Source organism: Narcine bancroftii, chromosome 8 (genome assembly GCF_036971445.1).
Source record: "Narcine bancroftii isolate sNarBan1 chromosome 8, sNarBan1.hap1, whole genome shotgun sequence".
Lineage (NCBI taxonomy): Eukaryota > Metazoa > Chordata > Chondrichthyes > Torpediniformes > Narcinidae > Narcine > Narcine bancroftii.
The window spans coordinates 8,936,270-8,962,343 of NC_091476.1; the positions used below are offsets into that span (position 1 = coordinate 8,936,270).

Here is a 26,074-nt window from a genome sequence, read left to right on the forward strand (position 1 = left end):
GTATTTTGGATCCATTGATCTATGGCAGTACTCACTCTATATTAGTATGTTGAAATGGTTCTTTCAGAGTTCCAACAAAATAACACATGATGGGGTTGTTTGTGATAAAATCTCAGTTGGTTCACTAAAGCTCTCTAGGGTGACCTTATCAAATTTGGTTTACATATGGGTCACATCCTACAACAAGTTTGTTGATTGTGAACTGCTACTTAAAGTCGTCTAGAAAACCATTTAGGTCTGAGGAAAGACAAGGGATTCTGGCCTCGTCACACACATACTGAGATTAATAATACAATTTACCTCAATCATTTAATCATAGTACCTTTGGTATGAATCCATGCTGACTGTAAGGAGTTGTACATTCTCCCCGTGTCTGTGTGGGTTTTCCCCAGGGTCTCCGGTTTCTTCCCACCAGGGCTGTAGATTAATTGGGAGTAAATTGGGCTGCATGGACTCATGGGCTGAAATGTCCTGTTACCGTGCTTATGTCTAAATATAAATTTTAAAATTAAAAAATAACAGATCAATAACTTTACACCTTCTTAAGAAAAATTAGAATGGCTGATTTCTGGTATTTATTGTATTGAAGTGTACAGTTAAAACAAAGACACTTCAAAGAATTGAGGATGATTAAATGAAACTCTGAGACATATATATCTTTCAAGGGAAAGTTTCATTTGAGCTGATATGTTGGTACTTAAATACTAACATCAGGGAAGTGTAAATGATTAATTGTCTAAAAACCAATTCCTTTTGTTTTTGTTGTTTGTGATTACTGAGTGTCTGCAATTTTGTAAAGCCAATTAGAGAATGGACATTAAAACCTTGAATGTATGAATTAAATCAGCAAAACTCATCTGATGGAGAAAGTAAAGATACTGGCGTTTTTCAGTGAAGCATGCAAAAGGAGTTTCAATAGATGCTTTAAAACTATGGAGGAATTTGACAAAGCTCCTCCAGGAAAAGTTCCTCTGATTGAGCAGTAATCAGCGAATAGTAGTTTAAAAAAAAAATATTTTATTTACAAATTTTAAACCACAATAATAATTACATTTCATTAAAATCAAAATTATTTCAAAAATGCATACATGTGGTATATATAAAAAACCCTCCCATCTCCCTCCCCTCCCCCCAAAGCCCCTCGAAAGAAAAAAAAGAAAAGAAAGAAAAAGAGAATAGAGAAAGAAGGACCGGGGAATGCCAAGGGAATAGAGCATTTATATCATAAAGTCTAAAATTGGAGTTTACCAAGAAATGAGGTCTTCAAAGAGTCTATCAAACATACAAACCCACATTTTGTAAATATGTGCACCAGATTTTCCAAAATAAATGATATTTATTTCATGTAATCTTCTCTAGTGACATACAACTACAAAGTTCTGCATGCCATCTTTCCATACCTAAATCTATATTTGACTTTCAGGATATTGCTATATATTTCCTAGAAGCTGTTAAAGCAATTTATACAAATTCAATTGGATACATAGTTAATTTTAATTTAGGTCTTCTAACCTTCATATTTCTCAATAAGAATAACATCAGATCGCATGGGAACTTGACCCCGCTAATCTGTTCCAAAAGGTTACTGACTTCCAACCAAAAATATCTAACTTTAGGACACTGCCAAGTAGAATGCATAAAAGATCCAATCTCACATTCACACCTGAAACATAAATCTGACAGAGTAGGATTCAGTTTATTTAATATTTTGTGGAGTCAGATATATCTGATGCAAAAAATTATATTGAACTAACCTATATCGAACATTTATAATTTTTGTCATATTACTTTTGCACAATTCTATTCAATCTTTCTCATTTATTTGTCTATTTAAATCTACTTCCCTTTGGGGGCTTTCCTTTGAAATAAATTATACATTACAGAAATAAATTTAACAACATTACTATTAAAAGTCAATCATTCCAATTCACTCTGACGAGGTAACGTCAAACTCAGACCTATTTTATCAGTCAAAAAAGCCTTACCTTGATAATAACAGAAAAAAGTATTATTAGGCACATTAAATTTATTCTTCATTTGTTCAAATGTTATAAATCTCCCATCCTCAAAACAATCCTCTATCCTCTCAATTCCCATCCACATCCAAATCCTCAAAAATTATCTATAGAGGATGGAATAAATCTGTTTTGAGAAAGGAGAATTTTTCATGAAACTAAACCTTTCATACCTATTTCATTATCAATATTATTCCACAATCAGCGAATAGTAGTCATGAAGAGTGAGGACAAAGCTTCAGAGAAATTGCACACAGATTTTTGGAATGTTGATAACCACCATTGCTCCTTTCAAGGTATTAACAAAAACTTCAAGCAAGTGTTAATATGAGAGATTAGGATGAGAAAGTGGGAGTGTGGGTTGAGGAGGATTTGTTTTGGATTGCTCACCAAAATATCCAGCAAGGATGTAATTTGCAATGAAACTCTTGTGACACACCTCCTGATAGGAATGCAGGATTCCAATGAGTTCATTATTATAGAGGTGAGATTTGCACAGGTTAGAGGTCTGGCACGGACCATGGTGCTTAAAGTGAGCCTACTTTGTGCTGGTGCCTACCGTAAACCAAGCAGATAATAGTTATCAAATAAAATTTGAAGTGATTTCTAATTCCTTTAAAAGTGCTGATCCATATCAGTGGTCATATACTGCTAAGGTATAACACCATCAAAGAATTTTTAATCATTTATAATAGTGCTAAAGCCTAATTAGGCTGAAGTCTAAAGGGTGAATTCGCCAAAGATTGTATGATCTCGGAAGCTAAGCAGGCTCAGGCCTCATCAGTACTTGGAGGGGAGACCACCTAGGAATATTAAGTGCTATAGGTTTCTTTGAGGGGCGGTGGACGAAGTGGCGACTCTTTGATGTATGTAGGTTACATTCTAAATGTAGTATTACATGACAATAATGGAACCGTTACCTTTACCTTTACCTTTAAAGTTTTGCAGAGTCAGGTACATCTGCAGAGGAAATGACTCCTGGATGGATTTGTAAATTCAAAATCCAGAAGTAGCAAAGGGATTGATGAGAATTTCAGTGGCAGCTGAATCGACCTAGTAGAGTTGGACATTACTACAGAAGTGGATAAGTAGAATCTTTGTGATAGCTGAAGGTGAACTGGGCATCGCATATTGCACCACAGTGTTGTGAACAGATTGCTTCAGTTTCAGACTGGATAAGTTGGAAGAGCAGGAGCGGGGCAGAGAGAGAGTAGGGGAGAGAGTGAGAGAGAAGAGAAGGGCTGTGTGTGTGTGTGTGTGTGTGTGTGTGTGTGTGTGTGTGTGTGTGTGTGTGTGTGTGTGTGTGTGTGTGTGTGTGTGTGTGTGTGTGTGTGTGTGTATGCATGTGTATGTGTAGAGAGAGAGAGAGAGAGAGAGAGAGAGAGAATGAAAGAAATTCTAAACTGTGATATAGTGGAACAATTTCTTTAATTTTTTAAATTTATTTTTACTTTGAGATTTAAGATTATTTATTATTGGATGTTGCAGAGACAGGTGATCCAAATGAATAAACTTCAGGGCAAAAGAGGTGGTGGTGAAGTGAAATTGACTTGCAAAGAACATATATGTCTAATAATTGATATATATATATTGTTTTTCTTTTTCATATTCAAGAAATTAGCATCTCATGTCAATCGCAAAAAAGAATCCAATTCAACTTTTTTCTTTATTATGTGTTTTTTTACAAAATTCAAATATGCCAAGTCTATTTATTGAAGAAAGCCACATTGAGGTTTACTTGTGTGGCTCTTCTTTTGTCCGTGGTGCTGCCATTCTAATCTGCTTTCATTATAATTATTATGAACATGAGAGTAAACATCAAACTTTATTATGTAGTTCTACTCTTCTGTGAAATGGAATATAATTGTGCTGAACCTATGGGTTTTCAACTGATAATCTGGTTTGTTGAGTTTCCACCATCTATATTCTTGAGATCACTATTAACTGGAACAAATTGGATCAGCAAAATCTTAAGAGCAGGCTAGAGGGAGGGAAACCATAGTGAATGATTCACCTTCTAATTTCTTAAAGCTTCAGCTTGGAAGTGTGATGGAATAATTTTCACTTGCTTGGACAAGTGCGTCCCTGACAACATACAAAAGGCCACTTTCACACTGGACTAAAGAGCTCACTTTATTTCTACTTCACTCACCATACTGAACATTCACCCACTCCACCAACGCAGTAAATAAAACCAATAAAATACATGCAGTTACTCAACAAGGCTTCACCATTTGCAACTTTGAAACTATTAGCCTGACAATCAAGATGAGATGGGAACCAGGTTAAGAGAACAACAACACCTAAAGCCGTCAGGAGCCTGCTAATTTGACATTTCTTTGTCATTGGTCCAAATACTGGAGCTCTCTTCCCAATAAAGCTATGAGGATCCAGTGGAGCATTTGAATTAAAAGTATGATTAAGATCGATGGTTGGTGAGCGATTGGAGGTGGTGAACTGATAATTGCCTGAGGATAGTGATGCATTTAGTAGGACCTAGGATTTGAAGATGCCTTTTATTGATTTTCACCATCGATAAGAAGCTAATTTCATTTCCTGAACCTAGATCTTCCTTGTTTGATTCTTCATATTGATTTCAGTTCAACTTTAGCAAATTTAGTCTCCACTATCTTTGTAGTCTCAATACCTTTCTTGCATGGAATTTCATATTTCAAGCATCTATTTTGAAATATAATTGTTTTGCTAGACCACCAATGGAAACATGATGGATAAGAGTGTAAACATTGATGTGCAACACTTAAAATGTGCTTTGTCAAATATTGTCCTTGAATTTACATACTTCTTTATGGATTACCTCATTGAAAATAGTTATCAAGTTTATAAAATAATTAGAAATAACTAAAACTCTAAAATTAAAATGTTATTATTAAGTTGATCAAGTGTACTCAAAACAATACTAAATGAGCCACAGGGTTAATACTGGATACATGTGCAATCATTTCCTCCCCCCCCCCCATCTTTTTTGGGCCAAAAACTACATGTTTTCATATGACCCATGTAAAAGTCGACCCCTGTCTTTTGGTCCCAACCACCCACCCATTCGAGTTCCTGATGACCCAACCACTCTCCTATCCGAGCTCCCAACTTTCTGACTGCCAATCCTCGCCCTGGCTGCCCACCCATCTCACTTCCCAATGCCTCAATCATGGATCCTCACCTCAGCCGCCCACCTACCATAGGTCCTGAGGCCCCAACACCCTGCCCATCTGAACTCCCAACACTCTGACCACCAATCCTTGCCCTGGCCGCCCGCCCATTCAAGCTCATGACACCCCGACCGTGGATCTTTATCTTGGCCGCCTGCCCATCTAAGCTCCCAACGCCCTGAATGTGGACTTACCACCCAGTCTTGGCCATCTGATGCTTTGAACGACACAGGTATCTCCCATGGTCAAAAGTTTGACCTGTGTAAAAGTCGACCCCTCCCAAATTTGACCTGAAACATTTATCTGAAAAATTCAGCGATTACATGAGAATATATGGTAAATTTCACCTTTAGAAGGATTTACAATTAATGTATTTGCGGAGACTAAATGGAACTGTCTGTTCACTTCACTTGGATTTCATAGTTTTCTTTGTGAACTCACATAACTTGTGCTATACCATCCATGAAAAATACTGTAGCTTCTCAAGGGAATGCTTCCACACAGAATTTGGCCAACAGTCACAGTTCACAGAAAATGTAGGGTAATAGCATTAATATTAGTAACTTTTTATAATTTAAGACAATGTTTCCTTGTAGGTTGCTTTATTTTAATTTCACTAATTATTTTTCAAACCAGGTTCAATTTAATCATATGAATTTCTCCAGCAACATAACTACCTTGTACTTGACACTCTTGCATCTCAATAGGTGATGGTCATTAACTGACAAAAGAATAGATTTTACAAGAATTTTGAAAATCATTATCAATTCTAACACAAAATGTATCAACCTTCAGAGAAGGATGTAGTGAAGAATTGGTGCTATCAAGTAATTTCTTTCTCCCAGCTGGTCACTGGGTCTGCAGCAAATAGTGGAGAGACTCAGTGGGTCAGGCAGCATCCATTGGTAGAAGTGGTCAGTCAATGTTCCGGGTTGGGACTCTTCATCGAGACTAAAGACTAAAGCAGCTCACTGTTAAAAATTCCAGTATCTGCAATTCTCTACGGTTACTGGACCTTGCCCACTGATGAAACTTAACGTCCAATCTTACTAATTGGCTTCTCTTTTCCATAAACTTTCATTATCCCATTTTTTCACCAACCACAGGCTCCATGTATCATAATTGTTGGTAATAAATTCCAGCCACAAATACTTATAAATTAACAAACTAGCATAGCTATATTGTATACAGAGTTAATGAGTTCTAAATCTTTGTAATACATGTTTGTTTCCACCTTATAAACACAAACACAAAGATTGGCAGATAGTTAAAGTGTAATTTAAATCAATGTATTTTTCCTCTGTGTCATTACTTTAATGTTTAAGATGGAAATATCCTTTTTCTTGCTGTATAAGTTGAAACAAAATTCTTACCTTTGTCTTACAGCTGAATTTCTAATGGTTTACTTTGGATATTTTTGTATTTGTAGGTGGAAATATGATGTAAATCAGAGAATCTGTTTCTCTAGCAACATTTGTTTATGTTCTCATCACAGTTTCAGTGCATAGCTTAATTGTAACACAGCCAAGTCGCTGTATTTTGGCTCAATGTATGAAAACAAATCAAATCAGCTTTGTTCTATGCTCATTACCCACGGACCATTCATTATTCACTGGGCAATCAATTTACTTCGTAGATAAACAGGAGCAACATTATGTGGCTCCCATTTTTCTACCATCAGCAGTTCAGATTTTACGCCTGATGAATTTTAGGATTTTACTGTCCAACCATCTGATGTTTATGAACTGCAGTTGTTTTAAGTCACCTGTATTGTTTATTCAATATATAAAACTGTAATGTAATTCCTATAAATAAAAAGGCCAACTTCATTCAACAAAATTGAAATATTGAGATAAACTGAATATTATTTCCTTTCTTGCGATTTGAGATTTAGGGTCATTTATTTTTTCAGCCATAGGGTGGTAAATCTGTGCAATTTGTTGTCACAGTCAATTGATGTCTTTAAGGTAGAGATTGATAGTTTCTTGATTTGCTTGGGCATCAAAAGTTATGGGGAGAAGGCTGGGCAATGGGGATGTGGGTAAATGAATCAGCTCAATATTAAATGGCAGGGTAGACTCGATGGGCTAAATAGCCTATTTCTACTCTATCTTATGGTCTTATTTCATTAGTATATATATTTTCCATTCGTTAATTGTAAAGGAGTTTGTGGAAGTAGGATACTGCTTAGCCTTTTTTAATAGCTCAGAGATGTTCATTAACACAATGGTTGCAATAATATCTTAATTTATTTTACTTAAGTACTCTTCCACTCTTAAAATAGGGTTGTCCTCCCTGTCAATTAACTTGGATCGTGTCCAAATTGATCTGGAGGAATCTTAGAAACCATTGGCAAGACCATGGCATAGCTCTCTGTCTGTATCATTTGTTTATTTCCTCCCAAGGGCTGTAAGAACCTTCAATGCATCTGTGAGGCTGCAATGAGGAGCCAAACCATGACCACCAGAGGTAAAAGTTCTTCAATATGGAGCTGGATCAGGATTCACTACCTTTTTTTCCCCACTCATATATCACCTTAAATAGTCCCTTTCTAACCACAGAGCACCTAAGGCGTAAGATGTCTTTAGAAGTTTGTGGTTAGTAAGGGATTACTTAGGGTGGTATGTGATTGGGAAAAAATAGTTGAGAACCACTGAGCTAGATTGGCCATGGCCTTTAGTAGCCCTTTAAGTATCATTGGTCACTGGCAACTATGCCGCTTTGGATCCTGTATGAGATGGGATACCCATTGATGGCTTATATAAGTTATTTGATTCCTGTCATAGACAACTAGTAAAGGCAATTCTGCTCTACAATATTAAACTACAGTATACTTCAGGCACAGGAAGTTGTTCCTTTTCTTTAATTCACATTCTACCTTAAGTTATCCCTTATGGTTAGTAAGGGATTACTCAAGGTGACATGCGAGTGAAAAAAAAAGTTTGAGAACCACTGATCTATTGGGTCTTTAGGGCCAACAAAAATACAGAACATCTGTAACATCACCAACTTAATCCCAAAATATAGGTTGGCGTTAGTAAAAAAAAATATAATTATGAGAAAGAAAACTAGATGAAATATAATGTTTTTTGAACATGTGGTTGAAGCATTTGATCTGGTGTTAGAAAGATTAAGAATTGTAGATTCTTTCAAAACACTTGATTGTAACGTCTTTCTGAAGTAACAGGTGTGGAGATAGCAATATGTATCTCAAAGAAAAGGAAGATGTGAAACAAAAGCATATATCCTTGAAGCATTTTAATTGTGTTTCTGGTTTCTGTATTTATTTTTTTTAATTTAAATGTATTTATCCCAAAATGATGTGAGAATGGATTCAAGGGTGAAATCATGAACAGCTTAATTTCCTTTCCATTGTCCTTCACCACGATTCAAGATTATTTTATTGTCACGTAATAAAACAGAAAATGTGATATTACACAAAATTACCTTTAGTCTATTTCTACTCTATCTTATGGTCATTTCATTAGTATATTTTCCATTTGTTAATTGTAAAGGAGTTTGTGGAAGTAGGATACTGCTTAGCCTTTTTTAATAGCTCAGAGATGTTCATTAACACATAGGTTGCAATAATATCTTAATTTATTTTACTTAAGTACTCTTCCACTCTTAAAATAGGGTTGTCCTCCCTGTCAATTAACTTGGATCATGTCCAAATTGATCTGGAGGAATTTTAGAAACCATTGGCAAGACCATGGCATAGCTCTCTGTCTGTATCTACCGTAAGGCAGACAAAAATCGATATCAATAAAAATTGCCCAGCGTCCCTTACAGCCAGAGAAAGAGAAGCAAAAGAGAGTCTTCCCAGGTCACTGAACGTCCATGGTTTTACCTCCAGCACTCTCACAGTCTCCACAGCCATACATCCTTCAATCAAAACCATCAGCCACCAGATGCACACCTCTGATACAATCTGGAAGCTTTCAGCATGCTCTCACTTCCCGGTTCTGATATCTAGTACCCCTTCAACCAGTCTTGAGCCTGCATCCTACGTGGATACCTTGCCTTGAGTCACCAACAGCCTGTCTCCTGTGGGTTCTTCAGCCTCAGAGCCACTCACTGGTCCACCGCCGTGGTCGCCTCCTCTGCTTCTTCTCGGGCGGGCAGGGGGTGTTTGGTATCCTCATTTTGTGGTGATCTGCGGCGGTCCTCCACTTATCCTGAGTCTGCAACCCCTCAGCTGAGGTGAACACTTTGGTTCCTCATTCCTTTCAAATAACCAAGAATGCAAACCTATCACGATGACTCCGGAAGAGCAGGAAAGGAGTAAGGATGAAGACACTTGATTGAACACATGGTCACCTGTTCAGATATTGATATTTACATGCGAGGGGTCACGTAACTGCTGCGGGGTTGGGTGAACAAAAAATACAGGCTCTGCTTTCCCAAGGAGCAATGTGTATATGAATTCTGCTTCCGAGGAGCCATTTGATGGGGCTGACTGCAGCCGAAGACTTGTGTTCACGTACAATGAAATAATTGGGCCATTGACAGGGTGGTCAGTAAACCTTCAAGTGGCATGGAGCAGGTGACTAGCACCAACCATATGCTTGTTTTTGCAGAACGTGGAGTTCAGCCTTAGAAATGCTAAATTTTTCCAATAGGACACCTGAAACCCGATCGCAAAGCAGTAATATCAGCCACATCAGTTTACAAAGCAACTTGAGCAGAAACTAGTCAATCGTGGTTTTTAGATTGCAGGCATGTAATGGCACAATTTTGCCGCTACGTGGGCCACGTGCAGGAATTTGGAGTCAATTTCTGCACCGTGATTTATCCTGAAGGACATCTACAACTTTTTGGAGGAAGCCTGCAGGGTAAAGCATACCAGAAAAATTGGTTGATGGTCATCCGCTCTATTGCACGTCCAACCCCTGGGACTGTTGCACTCAGGTACTTGCAGTCTAAAAAGGCGCCAGTGTGAATGACTACATGAGCAGTAATTATGTTAATGTTTTTTCAGCAATTTTCCCAGTATTGCAATTTTAAGAAACATAATTGTTTGTAAAGGCTAGAAGTGGACTGAGTACACATCCTTGAGGAGCACTGGTGTTGAGTGTGATCATGAAGGACTGACTGTGGTCTGTCAGCTAGGAAATCAAGGATCCATTTGCAGAGGGGAGTAGATCCTAAAATTGGGAATAAAGTTGCTGAAGGTGAATAACATTAAGGAATTAATCAAATAATCGGGAGACTATATTTAAATGGGGAGAAAATTTGAATATACTCAGATGCAAAGGGACCTGGGGAGTCACTGTGCGGGTTAGCCCGAAGGTAGACTTGCAGGTTGAGATGGTGGTGAAAAAGGCAAATGCAATGCTGACGTTCATTTCAAGAGGAATAAAGAGTGATGTTAAGGCTTTATGAGGCACTGTTGAGACTTCACTTGGAGTATTATGAGCAGTTTTGTGCTCTTCATTTAAGAAAAGATGTGCTGCCTTTGGAGAGGATTCCAGGAATTAAAGGGTTATCATATGAGGAGTGTTTGTATATGTTGGAATTTAGGACAATGAGAGGGGATTTCACTGAAATTTTTCAAATGTTGACAGGTATGCTCAGAGTATATGTAGAAAGGTTGTTTCCCATAGTGGGAGAGTCTAGAATAAGATGGAACAACTTCAAGATTGAAGGGCTTCCACTTAGAACAGAGATGAATAGGAATTTCTTCAGCCAGAAGGCGGTAAATCTGTGGAATTTGTTGCCACAGGCAGTTGTGGAGGCCAAGTGATTGGGCGTATTTGATTAGCCAGAGCATCAAAGGTTACGGGGAGAAGGCCAGGCAGTAGGGATGAGTGGAGAAATGGATCAGCTCATTATTAAATGGTGGGACAGACTCAATATCCTATTTCTGCTCCTATGCCTATGGTCTCATGGTCTTATAGAGTAGTTCAACTTTGGGAGCGATGGTGACAAGGAACTGATCAGGTGTTAGGGTAGGGATGAAGAAACAACTCAGGGAGAGGAGATAGATTATAACAAAGAGGGATTTAATGCAGTCTGATTTTATATTTAACTCTTATAATCCTTTGCAAAATGCCTTTCACCTTTTGTGTCTGTGAACCCAAGATACTGACCGCTTTGATCTCTAGACCATGAAGTTGTCTAGCATTTGGGGTGCTTTTCTACAATTTATGCACTAGAAAATCCTCAGAGCATCATCAAATTTCTAACTAAACACACTAACTGCAAAAAAACTTGCTTCAAATTGATTCAACGTGTCATCTCTTTTGAATAGTATATGAGTGTCTTCCCTTGAAATTAAAGTCTCATTCATGTATTTGTATAGCACTTCCCAAATTACACGTTCTTCTGCTAAAATGCAATGTCCACTTTAACTTGTTCCTCATTAATTTTATTGGATCATTTTACAGGTCAGTGAACTGGTTCCCACAAGGATGGTGGGCAGATCAATTCATATCAAGGCACCGATGGTTACATTAATGGTATTAAACCATGTTTAAGGAGCTTAATGGAAGAAAACCAAGTTGATTAATTCCTTAATGTTATTCACCTTTATTCCCAATTTTAGGATCTACTCCCCTCTGCAAATAGATCCTTGATTTCCTATCTAACAGACCACAGTCAGTCCTTCACAATCACACTCAACACCAGCGCTCCTCAAGGATGTGTACTCAGTCCACTTCTATACTCCCTCTTCACTCATGACTCTTCAGCTAAATACCGTTCCAACTCTATCTTCAGATTTGCCAACGACACCACAGTAGTGGGCTAGGTATTAAATAAGGATGAGACGGAATGGAGCAAATACAACTTTTCCAACGAGACCGAGCAGAGTCAAGACAAGTTTTTTTGCAGAGTACCTCCACTCTATCTGCCATGGTCACCTTCTGGCTGCATGTAATTTCAACTTCCCTTCCCAATCCAAGAACGACCTGAAAGGCACATCAAACCCTGGGCACACTCTCCCTCTTCGGGGAAAAAGGCTTAAGTGTGTGAAAGCATGTGCCAAGAGGCTTAAAGGCAGTTTCTTCCCTGCAGCCATCATGCTCCTGAATGAATTCCATAACTGTATATCATGCTTCCCTTGCTTGGTGCTAATCAATTTTCCTTTATATTGTAATCCTATACTCTGTAAATTGTGTTCTTTACACAGGTAAACAAATGTTAGAGATAATCTGTTAGTCTGTTCACATTGTACTATTTGACAAATAAATTTTATCTATTAAAACAATGAAACCTTTAGATGCCTCAGAGGATTTACCTCATATTTTTCTCCATGTTTGGAAGCAGAAATCAGCTGATGTAAATTGGAATGATGTAAATACTGAAGCTTTCAGCATGACAGAAAAATCTTTTAGCACCGAAAGTAGACGAGACGAAATTAGTCTGAGCTAGAAATTTTCCTTTTATATGAAAATGAGCCTTCCCTGGCTGTGTAACAGAAATAGGCTCCTGCTGCTATGGATGAGTAGAGCACTTGCAAAATTAATCCAGACAAACTTTTCACTTAGGGAAAGGTTCAAATAGATGAAAATTTAAAAACATGAGTTAAAGAATGAAGTGGAACATCTTGGCAAGGGATGAAAACAAAAACTGCAAATGCTGGAAATCTGAAGTAAAAACTTAAAAGTAGGTTTAGGCAACATCTGTGGAAAGAAAAAAAAAATCAATGTTTCAGGTCTGGGACCCTTCAACAGACTGTTTCTCTTTCCACAGGTGTTATCTGACTTGCTGAGTTTATCCAGCATTTTATTTAGATATGTTGCTTCAGAAGGCTACTTAATAGAATCAAGAGCTGGAGTTGTTGGAGTGGTTTTCAAGATCAATGGCAGGTCATTCAGTTGGAGGCTGGCAGTCTGCCTGAATTGGGGAAGTCAATTGTGTGATTTACCTTGGTGAGTCCTTCCCAGTGCAGTGCAGTGACCAATTTGCACAGTAACAATCCATGGTGAGGAATGGTGTAATTTGTGATGCATCTTTCATTGACAACCTCATTTGATTAAAATTACATTCCCACTGGGAAATATCCTGGAGCAAAACCAACAGACTGTCTTTCATTTTGGCCAATGCTAAGATACAATGTTGACATAAGAGACTGCAAATGTTGGACCATGGGGTGAAGAATACACTGCTGGAAGAACTGAATGGGTCAAGCAGCATTGGCGGAGGCAAACAAATGGTTGAAGTTTTGGGTCAAGATCATGCATCAGAACTGAGAGTGCAGAGGGAAAATAGCCCGTATATAGAAATGAGAAGGAAGGGTGAGATAGAGGCTGGTAGGTGCTAGATGTAACCAGATGAGGGGATGATACGCAGATGGAGCCAAGTGAGGTAGGGGAGGGAGAGAGTAGATACACAGATAAAGGAGGGGTCATATGCAGATGGAATTAGGTGGGGAGTGGATGGGAAAGAAGAACCAAGCGAGAAGAAATCTAGGTGGATAGGAATGTGGGTGACGAGTAGCTAAACCAAGTGGGGGAGGGTAACATGTTTGGGTAACAAGGGGATTAGAGAGATGGAAAAGAGGATGAAAGGAAGAGAGAAGCTGTGTGGACTGGGACAATTAGGAGTGGGAAAGGAACACAGGGAGTGTGGATTACCTGAAACTGTAAAATGTAATATGAATGTTTAATAGACTGCTGTAAGTATTTCGGTCACTTCCATAACCTGTGCTGGTGATTTGTCAGCCATTGAAACTATTAATTACACTGCATAAACCTGTGCAGATCGCCCTTTCGTTAAAAAATAATTCCTCCCTTGATTTTGCACTGAATTTGAGGTGGTTCAAGAAGACTTTAATGGAAGAAATTGGCTGCATAACTCGCAGATTAGAGATTAAAATTTATTAATTTAAAAGAGAGTTAATTTTGTTCAACAAATTTAATACATGCGATTTTAAAAATATTTATGAAAGTTGAAGGAACCCCTAGAATGTACCTTCACCCTCCTCTGGAGACCTGTTCCCACATTTGATATAGTGCTGTACACAAGAATTTCATAACAGAGTATTACACAAGGCTTGGCATCACTACTAACCAAATCTGAAATGCAAAAAGTGTTTATCAATGCATTAATCTTATTGATTACAATTATTGCAAACCCCATCTTCCATAATCAAAATTCCATCTCACTTTCCTTCCCTTTAAATTGATTGGCAATTTAGAAAATTGTAACAAAATGCATAAAATGATGACACTTCAAAAGACAGATCAAAAATGCAAAAATTGCTTGAATAATACTTCTCAGTTGGATTTTCTGGATTGACTCTATTTTTTGAAGTATTACATGAAGATTCTCCACAGAAGAGGGCAGCATTGCACTATCTAATTTCAAGGTGCGCCTCAGAGCAGGTTCACTTCTAATGAGGTTGTGAGACGCTTGGTGTGAAACTTGAGAGGACAAACCATATACAGCAAATTGTAGGGCACTGAGGAGTGCGGTAGAACAGAGGGATCTTGGAATACAGATAAATAATTCCCTGAAAGTGGCATCACATGTAGATAGGGTTGGAAAGAGAGCTTTTGGCACACTGGCCTTCATAAATCAAAGATTTGAGTATAGGAATTGAGGTGTAATGGTAAAGTTGTATAAAACAATGGTGAGTCCAAATTTGAAACATTGTGAGCAGTTTTGGACACTGAACTAGAGGAAAGAGATCAATAAAATTGAAAGAGTGGAGAGAAGATTTACTAGGATGAAGCTGGGACTTGAGGAACTGAGTTACAGGGAAAGGTTAAACAAGTCAGAATCAGAATTAATTGTCATGAACAAGTCATGAAATTTGGAGTTTTGCGGCAGCGACACAGTGCAAATGTTCGTAATGTATTCATCTTACAACATTACTATAAATAAAAAAAAATAAAACTAATAGAGCACAAAAAGTAAGGCAGCGTTTTTGGATCATTGGTTATTCAGGAATCTGACGGGAGCAGGGATGAAGCTGTCCTTGTGCTGTTGAGTGCTTTAGGACTTTAGTGCATTGAGGTTCGGACTTTATTCCCTTGGGCCAGAGAAGAATGAGGGGAGTTTGATAGAGGTATACAAAATTATGATGGGCATGGATAAGAAAAATGCATGTTGGCTTTTTCCACTGAGGGTAGGTGAGATACAAACCAGAGGACAAGGGTTAAGGATGAAAGGAGAGAAGTTCAGGGAGAACATGATGGGGAATTTCTTCACACAGAGTATGGAACAAGTTGCCAGGTGAAGTGGCAAATAAAGGCCTCAATTTTAACATTTAAGAAAAATTTGGACAAGTACATGGATGAACAGGATATGGACTGTATGCAGGTCAGTGGGAATATTCAGAATAATAGTTCAGCATAGACTAGGAAGGGCTGAAGGGCCTGTTTTCTGTATTGTAATGTTCTATGTTTTTATTGTCCTATATGTTTTAAAAATCTATAAAACCACGCACTTGGTGATAAATCCTATAAACAGGGAAAAAAAATCCTGTCTTCTTAAAGAATCTGCAGTAAGATCTGACAAGGGTTTGTTTGACCTGAAATAGTAACTCTGTTTTATGCCCACAAGTTGCAGCCTGTCCTGTTGAGTATTTCCAGCACTTTCTGTTTTTGTTTGTGTTGCCATTGTCACTGAGTTCTCACCCATTCACAGTCCCTGAAGACCTGGAGCTCAACTGAAGCTTAAACTGCCAATAAAATCAGGATAAATATTGGTGACCCTCATCCCTCAAAACCCCTTCATCATCGTCTGAACCTCTGCCTGCCCAAAACAATGTGCTGGGTTTAAAATTGACCCCAATAAATTAATTATATGGTTGATTGGCTATTATTTTTTAATGATCTCTCTTAAATCATGACAGAAATCCAAAAAATCTATCAGGTAACCTGTCATAATTTCACTGGAGACTTGTTAACTTCAGCAAGTTTCTTGAATAAATTTTTTAAAACAAACAAAAAAATGGCTATGCTGAGGGCATGAATCTCCACTCACAGCATGTGACAGCAATAAGCTTCTCTGCCTGCATGTGCACAGAAATATCACGGGAAGTCTTTTAAAAGGACATATTTATAAGTTTATAAGAAGGAAGTCTTTTCACTTTTTGCATAATACATTCCAGCAAGATAACATTTTCCTCCATTTTTGGGAACTTAATATCACATCTGGAGGAAGGAATGCTCTAATGTTGACAGTTGACAAAAAAAAACTTTTGAGTCTCAACACTAACATTCCCTGTTCTGGTAGGCCAGAATGAAAATCAAATATTTCTGTTGGGATTTCCCATTAATGCTTTTCCATAGCTTCACAAGTTCTTTCAGCAATAATCGACAGTTGGAGGTTGCCATCTTCATCCAATACCCTTGCAATTCTTGAAATGTTAACAGAAATCTTTCCTCAGGAACAGTTGCCTGCATGTTTTTTCAGCCTCTTATGTGTTTTGGATTGGCAGCAGTTTGTAATTGATATGTCTCTTCCCCTGTGACTTGGCAGTAGCTTCTTCCTGCCAATTCTGGAAGGGTAGAAATAAATTCCGATGTGGACATAGTTAGGATTTTAATACCAGAACCAGGTGCAAAACAGTAAATGCCAATCCCTAAAACAGTTTTATTGAAATACTGTAGTGATAAATGCTTGAAACAACTGTTGCAATTTTAAAATTAAGTTATACTATATTAATGATATGTAGAATCTTGCTAACATTTGGCATGATAAATACTGACCATTTTTACTTACTTGCTGCCTGCCAATCTCTCATCTGGATGTGAACAGATTGACAGATGTATCCCATCAAAACTTATGGCTTCTTAACAATTGGTAGCTTGTTTTCAGAAAAGACATAATAAGGAGATTAATTAAGCTCTACTAGGTAACTTACTCCTCATTAGAAATGTGAAAATCTTTGAACATTTTATAATTGGTTCTGTTTGAAGTGTCATGGTTTAATCATGTCCGTCATCACACTGACATTTGTTCTGTTGGGGGCCAGAGCAAATGGCTTCACCAAACAAAGACTTACATGTACAGCAAGTCCAGCATGAGATTCAACGGGCAGAACTACCTTACTTTAATGAATTGAGAATGTTTCCCTTTTGACTGTATCAGATACGATTCCATGTATTTGTTACTTGTTGGAATGCTGGGTCCTGGATGGTACTCTTTAAATCTTGCACAGAATTGCATATCATGATTGATCATCTTGAGTTTCCATTTTCCAAGGGATGAAATCGGTCTTGGCCATAAATACAAAAACAGCCAAAAGTGAATTGGCAGACCCTTACATGCCCTGCCAAATTTTGTTCCCTGTGGCCCATCTTGCTCTATTACTAAAAACTAATTTTAACTCCAAGTTTTCTTGGCAGACAATTTATCGTTCACAGTATTTTCTGCCATATAGTCAGTTCCATTGTTATTGAAATAAAAATGTGTGCGTATGTATTAAACTGTTCAGTGAATTTTAACGTTTTGTTCACAAGTGACTGCAGCTTGGAGAGATGGTGATACATATTGTTCCAGGCCAAGACTGAGGAATGTAGTGTGAAGAAGTTTTTGCGCCGTATTAATATTAGTTGTTGACGATTTTTAAGTATCCCAGTTTTGCAACTAAGGAAATGGAGAGAAACAAAAATGTTATTTCTCCTGAGGAAATGAGTAAATCTTAATTGACATGAGCCTGCAATGAAAGATTTAACACACACCATCAGTATCAATGCCCATAGGTTCTGGAGAAAACTCAGCAGGTCACGCAGCATCCTCAAGGAGTAAAGCATAACCAATAGTTCGGGACTGAGCTCTTTGTCACTGTCACTCTCCTTTGTATATCGCGAGAATCTATGAGATTTCTTCCCAAGAAGAACACAGTTTCTGCCTGTATACGCTGAGGAGGAGAAGCACCTTCATGTTGTGGCCTTTTAGCATCTTTGGAGTCTCTAGTCCAGTGGCGAAAAGCCTGAAAAAGTGGCGCTAAAGCACGTTAAATGTTTTTTTTTTAATTTTTAAAATTTTTTTTATTTTTCACACCATAAACCACATTGACCAAGATACATACATTTTCCTTTTCAAATATATACAGTGTCGTTTTCTCCCCCACCACCTCCCTCTTCCCATCCCACCCTCCCTACCTCCCCTCCCATTCATTTAAAGTACAGAATCTAAGATACATTAAATCAATCAAACAATGTTGTCACTCAATAAAAATAAACAAGAAATTCCACTGAGTCAATTCTTTTCATTTTCTTCTCCTTCCGTTATTTTAGGTGGTAGATGTCCCCAGTAGGTTTTCTCTATTGTGTTTCATGTATGGCTCCCATATTTGTTCAAATATTTCAATATTATTTCTTAAATTATATGTTCGTTGACTCATTTGGACAACTTGTTTCTTTATATACTGCCTTTGAAACCTGCTGCTGTAAATTTCAGTACAAACTACAGTAAAATCCCTGCTATGCAGTTAGGATAATGCTATAACAGTGTCAGTGATCCGGGATCGAATCCGGCGCTGTCTCTTAGGAGTTTGTACATTTTCCCTGTGTGCGCGTGGGTTTCCTCTGGGCTCCAGTTCCCTCCCTTGATGCAAAGACATATAATCTGTGAAATAGAGATTAAAGCAAGAAATGAATTATTCCCATGGTAAATGCATGACATGCTGAGTCGATTCATTCTATGTCATCATGTCCATAATTTTGAGGCCAGGTATATTGCTTGAGATAAGAAGCCAGAATTTTCCTTACTTTGGGTTGTCACAGGCAAAGTGAGATCATTGTTATTCTCCCATTTACTCCCAGACTCCTCTTTCGCTGTGTCGCTTGGGAGTGATGTCACTGGCAAACTTGTAGATAGCATTGGAATTGTGTATAGTGAGTAGAGTAGTGGGCTAAATACACCTCCTTGAGGTGCACCTGTGTTGGTCATCAGTGAGGAAGAGACGTTGTTTCCAATTCATACTGACTGTGGTCTTCCCAAGAGGAAGTCGAGGATCCATTTGCAGAGGGGGAGGGGGTACAGAGGCATAGGTTTGGAGCTTCTTGATCAGCAATGAGAGAATAACGATGTTAAAGGCCGAGCTGTAGATGATGAAGATCAGCTGTTTGTATTAGTTGTTTTCTAGGTGATCCAGAACTGGGCAGAGAGCCAGTGATATTGTGTCTGCTGCGGAGAGATTGTGACGAAAGGCGAATTGCAGTGGGTTCAGTCCTTTGCTTAGGTACGTGGTAATTCTGGCCATGACCAACCTCTCAAAGCATTTAATCAGAGTGGATGTTAGTGCTACTGGGCGATAGTCGATGAGGTAGTTCACTCTACTCTTCTTTAGCACCCAGATGATTGATGCCATTTTGAAGGAGGTGGACACTTCTAAATGTAGCAGAGATAGATTTAAAAAAATCACTTCAGCTAGGTGTTTGCCACAGATTTATATTATCAAGTTACATACGCCATCAGGGCCTGATGCTAGACACAATTCCAATGCTATCTACAAATTTGCCGATGACACCACGGTTGTCGGCAGAATCACAAATGATAATGAGGAAGTGTACAGGATAAGCTAGTTGAATGCATCACACCAACAACTTTGCACTCATTGTTAGCAAAATCAAGGAAATGATTGTGGACTTTAGGAGGAAGTCAGGAGAACACGACCAAGTCCTCCTCGTGGGTTAGGTAGTGGAGCGCATCAAGAACTTCAAGTTCCTGGGTGTCAACGTCTCCGAGGATCTGTGCAAGAGCCTCCATGTTGATGCAATCATGAAAAGAGCTCACCAGCAGCTGAGGAGATTCTGTATGTCATCAAAAACTCTTGCAAACTTCTACAGGTGTATCGTGGAGAGCATTCTGGTTGGTTGCATCACTGTCTGGTACAGAGGTGCCAATGCTCAGAAGAGGAAAAAACTCCAGAGGGTTGTTAACTCAGCCAGTGACATCATGGGCTCCAGACTTCACTCTATTGAGGATATCTACAAGAGGTGGTGTCTTAAGAAAGCAGCCTCTATCTTCAAGGACCCTCACCACCCAGACCATACCCTCTTCCCTCTGGTACCATGGGATAAAGGTACAGGAGCTTAAAGATGAACACTTTTTGGCACAAGGACAGCTTCTTCCCCTCTGGCATCAGATTCCTGAATGAACAGTGAACCAAAGACACTGCCTCACTTTTTACTGCACTATTTTAAATTTATTTTGTACAGTGGTTTATCAGCACTGTGCTGCTGCCACAAAGCAACAAATTTTGTGACATGTTCATGGCAATAAGTTCTGATTCTGATTCTGAATACTTACTGTAACTGCAAGGGAGGGAAATACAATCAGAGTAGGCTGTAAAAGAATTAGCAGCAAGCTTGAGGCAAAAGGAGTTGGCAAAGATCCCTGGATCTCAACAAATTTGATATCTTGACAACAAACCAACAGTGTCAACAGCTTCATGAATTTTTAAGATATTTGATGCTCTTTATGGATGTGTTGGATATCACCTGGGGAATATGGATTAAAGAAATAATAGGCACTAATTATCTATTGCGTTTGTAGTATTCTTTTGAGCATAAAAAGATTGAAGCATATGGAGGATGTGATGGTATACGTCTTGCTGAACCATCTTCCCTTTCTTTCCAATCAAATGAACAGAAGCCAAATCCGAGGCTCACCTAGATTTTCCCTTCTGTGCTACTGTGCTCTGCCAAAGAAAGATTTGAAATCTGAGGTGATGAAGATGAGCATCCTCCCAGGAGTTCCACAGTTTACATGGAATTAAGACTAGGCCTGTAACTCTGGTTACAGTGGGAACAGATACCCCCGTTCGTTTAGACAATCTCTGTCATGGATGGGACAACAAATTCCTGAAAAAAAAGGGATTATGACAGACAACTTTAAGATGAACACAAAGATAATTTCCTATTTGCTGTATCACATAGGAAGTTGGAAAAACATTAAATTAACTTTTATTGAATTTAACATATTTAATCGCATAATGATGCTGACACATTGCGGTTAGTTCGACAGACCTTAAAATGTTTTGCCACTGATTTTCGTTTGTACTCAGCATCTGATGCCTCACATGTCAGAGTCCAACAATAGTCGGCCAGCATTGATGGATTCCAGTTGCCCTGATGCTGCTTTTCCATGGTCGCAATGTCCTGGTGAAACCTTTCACCATGTTCATCATCGACTGCACCAACATCAGCGGGGAAGAAGCCCTCGTGCGAATGCACAAAATGAATTTTCAATGACCTGCTGCACTTTAGGCTTTTGTCTGCTTGAAGTGGACTTAAAATAGGACGGAAAATTACAAAACTAGATTGTATCTAAAAAACAGTATGCAATAAGAAATTTGTGATCAGCAGCCCAAAATCCATAAAATGCGCCCAAGTGTTCATGAAGCAAAATCTTCATTGTCCAGTGTTATTGGTATGAAGCCACTCTTGCATTGTACAGGATAGGTTTGAATTTGGCTGAAATGCTGGGTGGTTGCATTGCCTGCTCTCAAGCTTCACATGAGGATGGGTGGGTGAGAGAGAGAGAGAGAGAGAGAGGAAGATGGATGAATGAAAAATAAGCCAAGGCTATGAATTCAGGAAACCAAACAAATTTAAGATGCAGAGGAGAGGTCTTTGGCTTGAAATGTTAACTCTATTTCACTTTTTACATCTGCTGCCCAACTTGCCGAATGGTTCCAGCATTTTGTGATTTTATTCATTTTTAAAAGTAGCATTCAGGAAGAAACAGAATTTTGATTTATGAAGGGGTTTAGTTCTTTCAAAGGCTTTAGCATTTGCTTAAATAATCGGACGATTGTGATTAATGAGATCATCCAAAATAGCTTACTTCAGTCTAAATATATCCTACACTTGCGTTTCTCAGAAATGAGACCTCTCCTGCATTGGAAATGAACTGGAGTTTGCTCGTGTTTGATGATGTGAGTCTGAAGTCTGTGACTTAGTTTTGCTCGACAAAGGAAGGGAGCTTCAGCTGCAATTGAAATTGTTTTTTTTATTTCTTAAATCTTTGTTGAGGAAAACTCTATTATTTGTCCCCCGAGTAAAGAATTGGCAGCTTTCCATTCAACTGAAGCAAATCTTGTCTCATTGTGGGCTTCAATTTTCTAGGCCATAAATTTTAGAAATTGGAAATTCTGTAGAAGGGCTAATGCCCTGCTGTTTTCATTTCAAATCTGAGCCGAGCAAAAACAGAAGATACTTAAAATTCTCGACTCTGGAGTGAGTTTGCAAAGGACGTGTGCTGATTTCAAACAGTTAAAACCTTATCAAAACCCAATTCTTTCACATATTGTTTCTGTTCTTCAATCATTTTGATTCTTCAAAGGTGATTTGGATGGAAATATGTGGGATAACAAGGGTTGAAGAATGAACCCTGGAAGGGAGGAAATAATTGGTTCGGGACACTTCAATTACCATTTAGTCAACTAGAGTCAGCAGATGCAGATTTCAACTGATACTAGTTAAAGGCCAACAAATCCTAAAGACTCACATCTTTCAAAGTATCTACTAATATAAATTGACTCACAGATTTGATTTAATAAAAACTATGGAAAAGTGCTGACTTGAAGTGGGAATACTTTAGAGTAATAGAAGATTAATTATTGAGAGGTTACCTGCAAAATGCACGACTGAATTATTTCCACAGCATACAGAGCAATAAGATGAAGGGGTTATGAACATATTTTGGTTGTCAGCCATGCCTCAGTTGAAAACCCCAAAAAACTGCTGCAATACACAAAAGTGGTGTAGAAACTCAGCAGGTCAAGCCCTTGCCTCAGTCCTGAAGCATCGACTGGCTTTTGCTTTCTATAGATGTTGCATGACCTGCAGAGTTTCTCCTGCGCATTTGTGTACCACACTAGACCCGAGAGGCTGCAAATTTCTCGTTTAAAAACCAATAATACGTTGGATTTCTATGAAGAGGAGATTTGAGCACAGGAGAAATGATGTCTTCCTGCAATTACATTGAGACTTCATAAATCTGCTCCTGGACATGTACCGTATAGACTTGTGTTATAGGTAATCCCGTACAATAGTTGCCTTCCCATTTTTTGGCCCCAAATCACATGTTTTCCGTTTGACCCGTGTAATAGTCAACCCTCTATTTTTCGTCCCGACTGCCCACCCAGTCGAGCTTCCGATGACTTGATAGATGCAGATATTTACTGTGGTCAAAAGTATGACCCATGTAAAAGTCAACCCCCCAAATTTAACCCAAAATTGGTCCAAAAAACTCGATCATTACACTAGTATATACAGTAGTTTTCATCTCCTTACTTAATAAATGATATATAGCTGATTGAAGGAGTGTACTGAAGGTTCACTGGATTGTTTCCAGGTGAGTTTGCCATTTTAGGAACAATTGAATTTAGAAAAAATCATAGTTCATTGAAATCCACAAAATTTCTATAAGGACCTGATAGATTGGATGCAGGACTCTGATTAAATTCTCAGAATAAGGGTGGGCTGTTTTTTTTCTTCCAGTAGTTTAATTTTGCTCTAGATTTCAAGACTCTCTTGGCCTCCAGATGAAGGGTCTTGATACGAAATATTGACTCTTTACTTTCCTCCATGGATGCTGCCCGACCTGCTGATTTTCTCCAGCAGCTTGGCTTTTTTCTCCTGATTCCAGCACCGGTGCGTGTCTCGTCTTCATAAATCTTTGGAATACGATACCGTTGAGAGATGAGGAGAGATGAGTGGATTCAAAATAGATCTCATTGGATATTAAAGGAATCAAAGTGTTTGGAGGATAGTGTGGGAAAATGGTATGGCAGTAGAAGATCTTGATGAATGTCAGAGCAAGCTCAAGGGGCTAGTTAGTCCACTCCTGTTCATATCTTCTTAATTTACATTGTGTTTCACATCTGAAGCAGGAAATAACAGGTTCTAAATCCAGGACTAATGCATGGCTATTCTGTTGATGCTAAATTTGGATTGAGGTGCCGATATCATTCCTTCGCAGTCAAGTAGGCAGAAAAGGTCCAATGAATCAATTTTGGAGAAGAGTATGGGAGACATCCTGAGTATCCTGGTCAATAATCACTCCCTAGTCAATGCTGCAGACAATTTATCTCATCATTAGTATTCCCTCCAGTGTTCTCCTTGAAGTACCTTGATTTTTTTGATTAGATTGTGAAAATATACAATATGTTTTGAGAATTATGAGATGATTACAATTACTTGCTTATTCATTAATTTCCCACCATATCAAGATCCATTTTCAAATTTGTTAATGAATTCCAAACTCTCATATGTTTGTCACCTACACTGTTATAGAAAGATTGGTAGGTGACCCACTCACTGGGCTCTTCCAGTGCTGTGTGTTTACTAATACTTCAGATTCCAGTACTTTGACACTAATTATGAATACTGATGCTCTTGGCATTGGTCAAGTATAAACTTATCAAATGCATGAGATCACCAATTTCAGTTCCATTACAATAATAATTTTTTGGAGCCATTATTTTACATAATTGATGTATCATGTCTCATATGTGTAAAACCATATAGAATACAGGTGGTGAGGGGTTTTAATACAAATGCATATGTAGCCTCACGTTGAATTTAAGCCAGCATATACATGTCTGAGCAGAACATACAATTTAGCTTCCACATTCTCGACACCATATCTGTCTCTGCTTCATCTGTTCATCACCTGGTGCTTTTTTTTTGTTGTTTATGTACGGATTGCTTTTTTGCCCTTTGTTCTTTTTCTTAAAACAAAAATCGGAGTCACATTTGTCGACATTTTTCCATCAAAGAGAATCTTTAGTCTGTGCAAGTTTACACTGTGGATCTTGCTCACTGTGGTGAACAGCAGAAATGCATTTGAGGAGAAGCTAGTGAATTAAAGAGGGAGGAAGGAATAAGAGATCTATTATGAGATGAATACTGTGGGAGGAAATTCTTTGGCAGCCTAAATATCGGCACAAAGCACCTGGGCCAAATGACCAGTCTTTCTCAGCATTTCAATGCAATTTGAATGATTAAAATTGCATTGGTTTAAATGTATATTTTAAGAGCTACTCAGGATTAATATTAAATTCCAGTAAAAGCCAGGTTATCTTGAATTCAAGCAACTGGCGGCTTCAAGCAACCAGCAAAAAAATTACGGAAAATAAATAGGTAAAAAATACAGAAGTTTAAAATTGGCATGCCTCGCCGTTAGTTCGCCAAACACAATACGCGCCCTCAAGCAACTGGAAAATTCACTTCTCCAACATCTACCAATCCCCATAGGTGCCAGCTACCAGGGGTTTTACTGTATTTTATAATGATTATAATATATTTATAATTGATCAGAGAGTGGATGTTCACGGCTGTAAGAATTTGCATGTTAATTTTTTTAAATCATCAATTAATTACTTTTAAGATAGATTGAAAAGAATCATTGTCATGTGGATAAAGTTTTTCTCTCCAAGCCAGGAGAAACTAAATTATGTATGTAATTTCTACAGAAGGGTTTACCAGTTTAATCCTCTTCCTGTAAAACTACATAACATTAATCTTTTTACATAAATAGCTTTTAATTAGAATTACATTTCTTTAAATAGGATTTTCAGTGCTGATTTGGACATAATTTCCTTTGGAATGATGCGATTAAAATGTTAACTTTTTTGTGAAGTTGTTTTGGAAAATCATCATCAAATTCCTAGGAAGCGCAAGTGCTCAGCACAAAATTTCTCATTTTATATTATTTGCAATCTACCATACCACTTGGTTGTCTTGTTAAAAATGTGATATATCTGGATAGTCTGGGAAGTTAAAATAATGTTTTGAATCAGTGAAAAATGTATTCTTTTGTGTCAGATGCAAAGCCACATTCTTGTGGTAGGAAATTTGATTCCACTTCTAATCTACTTTATTTGTAAGATCTGCTGATCTATGAATATGCCATAAAGTGAGAATAAATCATGAGTGATACATTTATATTTCGTTTTTGCATCTAGACTCATTTCTTTAA

At 38.1% G+C, this 26,074-nt stretch overlaps 1 long non-coding RNA gene across 14 annotated transcripts in view; it reads left to right on the plus strand.

The window, feature by feature from the left end:
- LOC138740340 (uncharacterized) overlaps positions 1 to 26,074 on the plus strand; it is a 317,539-nt gene that overhangs the window by 41,312 nt on the left and 250,153 nt on the right. For 2 of the 14 annotated variants that reach the window (XR_011342852.1, XR_011342842.1), the window contains one exon: positions 6,612 to 6,999. The exons of the other annotated variants lie outside the window; for them this stretch is intronic. This is a non-coding gene — a long non-coding RNA (uncharacterized lncRNA). Of the gene's footprint in view, positions 1 to 6,611; positions 7,000 to 26,074 lie in introns of those variants that run through there. 14 annotated transcript variants of the gene reach the window in all.